Here is a 3,781-nt window from a genome sequence, read left to right on the forward strand (position 1 = left end):
TCCTCTCCCGCGGTGCTTGGCGAAGCCCTACAGGATTGCCACGCTCCTCCATCACCACCACGCCATTGTGCTGCTGCTGGATGGAGTCTTCCTCAACCTCTCCCTCTCTCCTTGCTGGATCAAGGCATGGGAGACGTCACCGGGCTGTATGTGTGTTGAACGCGGAGGTGCCGTCCATTCGGCACTAGGATCTCCGGTGATTTGGATCACAACGAGTACGACTCCTTCAACCCCGTTCTCTTGAATGCTTCCGCTTAGCGATCTACAAGGGTATGTAGATGCACTCTCCTTCCCCTCATTGCTGGTTTCTCCATAGATAGATCTTGGTGACACGTGGGAAAATTTTGAATTTCTGCTACGTTCCCCAACACGAATGCCCCTCCAAAAGCTACCCTAAGCGCAAGTTGCTCCCCCGATTAGAGGAGGAAGCATATGAACCCGCATCACCAGGAGACAATACGGCTGACCGACCACCCCGTGGTCAAGACAGAGAGGCCTTTAGGCCCTTCACCAGACCCGTACCCCGGCATCGCTCGAAAAGCGCAAGGCCACAGGGGAACGCTCCGGACTTGCGAGATATATTGCAGGATAAGGCAAGACAATCAAGATCGATCTATGGATCGCGTGGGCGCCCCACAGTACGTGCCGATAGCCGTCGCGTCGGACACAGTAAGTCCGGCTGGGTCGAACAAAACAGGCAAAGTTCTTTTGAGCTCCGTTGTGATATTGCCCAATACATAGGCGCCGCACACCCACTATGCTTCACAGATGAAGTAATGGATCATCAAATCCCCGAAGGGTTTAAACCCGTGAATATCGAATCTTACGATGGCACAATAGACCCCGCGGTTTGGATCAAAGACTATCTTCTTCACATCCACATGGCCCGCGGTGACGATCTTCACGCCATAAAATATCTCCCCCTCAAGCTTAAAGGACCAGCCCGGCATTGGCTTAACAGCTTGCCAGCAGATTCAATTGGGAGTTGGGAAGACTTGGAAGCCGCATTCCTCGATAACTTCCAAGGCACGTATGTGCGACCACCAGACGCTGACGACCTAAGCCACATAATTTAGCAGCCAGACGAATCGGCCAGACAATTCTGGACACGGTTCTTAATCAAGCAAAACCAAATCGTCGACTGTCCGAATGCGGAGGCCCTCGCGTCCTTCAAGCATAACAGGAAAAGCCGAAACCCATGGCAGCCCTCACATCTCTGATGACCCGCTTTTGCGCGGGTGAGGATAGCTGGCTAGCACGCAGCAACAACCTCAGCAAACACTCTGGCAGTCCGGATTTCAAGGACCTAAATGGCAGCTCGCGTCGTAACAAAAAAAAGTGCCGCATCAACGACGACAATACTGAGGATACGGCAGTCAATGCCGGATTCAGAGGCTCTAAACCCGATCAGCGGAAAAAGCCATTCAAAAGAACTACTCCGGGTCCGTCCAATTTGGACCGAATACTCGACCGCTTGTGCCAGATACACGGCACCCCCGAAAAGCCAGCTAACCACACCAATAGGGACTGTTGGGTATTCAAGCAGGCGAGCAAGTTAATTGCCGAAAACAATGACAAGGGGCTGCATAGCGACGACGAGTGTAACGCCCTCGATGCAGCTATATCTCCCATGTGTCGAAGCATGACTTAGAGGCATAACCGCATTGAAAGCAATGTCGCAAGTGAGGTAATATTTGCACAACCCATGTAATACATAAGGGAAAAGATACATAGTTGGCTTACAGTCGCCACTTCACACAATACATAAATAAACATCCATCATCCAGATTACACTCAAGGTCCGACTACGGAACCAAAATAAAAGAAGACTACCCCAAATGCTACACAGATCCCCGATCGTCCCGACTGGGCACCTCTACTGATCATCTGGAAACGATACATAGTAACGACCAAGGGCCTCATCAAATTCCCACTTCAGCTCAGTTGCGCCATCTGCGCCAGTATCCTCGGCACCTGCATCTGTTTTGGTAGAATCTATGAGCCACGGGGACTTAGGAATCTCACACCCGCGAGATCAAGACTATTTAAGCTCATAGGTAGGACAAGGGGTAATATGGTGGAGCTGCGGCAAGCACTAAGCATATATGGTGGCTAACATACGCAAGTGAGAGCGAGAAGAGAAGCAACGCGTCGTTCGAGAAGCTAGAAGCGATCAAGAAGTGATCCTGAAACTACTTACGTCAAACATAACACAAACCATGTTCACTTCCCGGACTCCGCCGAGAAGAGACCATCACGGCTACACACTCGGTTGATGCATTTTAAAGAGGTCAAGTGTCAAGTTATCTACAACCGGACATTAACAAATTCCCATCTGCCTCATAACCGCAGGCACAGCTTTCGAAAGATTATATACCCTGCAGGGGTGTCCCAACTCAGCCCATCACAAGCTCTCACGGTCAACGAAGGAATAGACCTTCTCCCGGGAAGACCCGATCAGTCTCGGTATCCCGGTTCGCAAAACATTTCGACAATGGTAAAACAAGACCAGCAAAGCCGCCCGATGTGCCGACAAATCCCGATAGGAGCTGCACATATCTCGTTCTCAGGGCAACACCGGATGAGACAGGCTACGAGTAAAACCAGCCCTCAAGTTTCCCGAGGTGGCCCCACAGGCGGCTCATTTCGGACCAACACTCGAAGGAGCACTGGCCCGGGGGGGTTAAGTAAAGATGACCCTTGGGCTCGCGAAAACCCAAGGGAAAGGGCTTAGGTGGCAAATGGTAAAACCAAGGTTGGGCCTTGCTGGAGGAGTTTTATTCAAAGCAAATTGTTAAGGAGGTCCCATAAATCACCCAACCGTGTAAGGAACGCAAAATCGAGGAACATAACACCGGTATACGGAACTAGGGCGGCAAGAGTGGAACAAGTCACCAGGCATAAGGCCGAGCCTTCCACCCTTTACCAAGTATATAAGGTGCATTAATATAAACAGGAGATATTGTGATATCCCAGAATAATCACGTTCCGACCTGGAACAAACTTCATCTTCACCTGCAACTAACAATGCTATAAGAGGGGCTGAGCAAAAGCGGTGACATAGCCAGACAAAGGGTTTGCTAGGACAGGATGGTTGGAGGTTTAACATGGCAATAGGTAGGCATGGTAAACAAAAGCAGGTAGGGCTAACATAGCGAAAGAGCGAGTACTAGCAAGCAAAGATAGTAATGATTTCAAAGGTATGATCATCTTGCCTGCAAGGTTCTCAGAGTTGTCGAAGGCTGGATCCTCATAAGCGTTCTCAACAGGTTCCTCGTGCACGTACTCGTCTCTCGGCTCTACCCAAAGCAAGAACACAAGCAAGGAACCACAATAAATCACGGTGCAATGCGCAAGCAACATGATGCAAAACATGTCATGATATGCGAGATGTGATATGCAATGCATATGCGTGCTTCGGAAGGAAAAAGGATGAACAAGGCATCAACTTGGCAAACCAAGTATGCCGCTGGAAAGATGAGATGATTTCGGTTGAAATCGATATAAAGATCACCGGGAACGGATGCACGGTTTGCAAATGGCAAGCAAGACAAGTATGGCACAAAGCTGCGATTAACAGCGCGATGCTACTTAGCATGCAACAAGAAACTATGCTACAGCACCCCAACATAAAAACAAAGCATATGGAGATCATCTACAGGAGATGCTTTACAAAAGAGGAACATTGAGCTACGGCTAATTCACACCATAACAGGTTCAAACAAGCATGGAGAAAGTGCAAAAAAAATTATCAGGTTGGACATGGCATAAACAGCAGCAT

This window comes from Triticum dicoccoides, chromosome 1B, assembly GCF_002162155.2.
Source record: "Triticum dicoccoides isolate Atlit2015 ecotype Zavitan chromosome 1B, WEW_v2.0, whole genome shotgun sequence".
Taxonomy (NCBI): Eukaryota; Viridiplantae; Streptophyta; class Magnoliopsida; order Poales; family Poaceae; genus Triticum; species Triticum dicoccoides.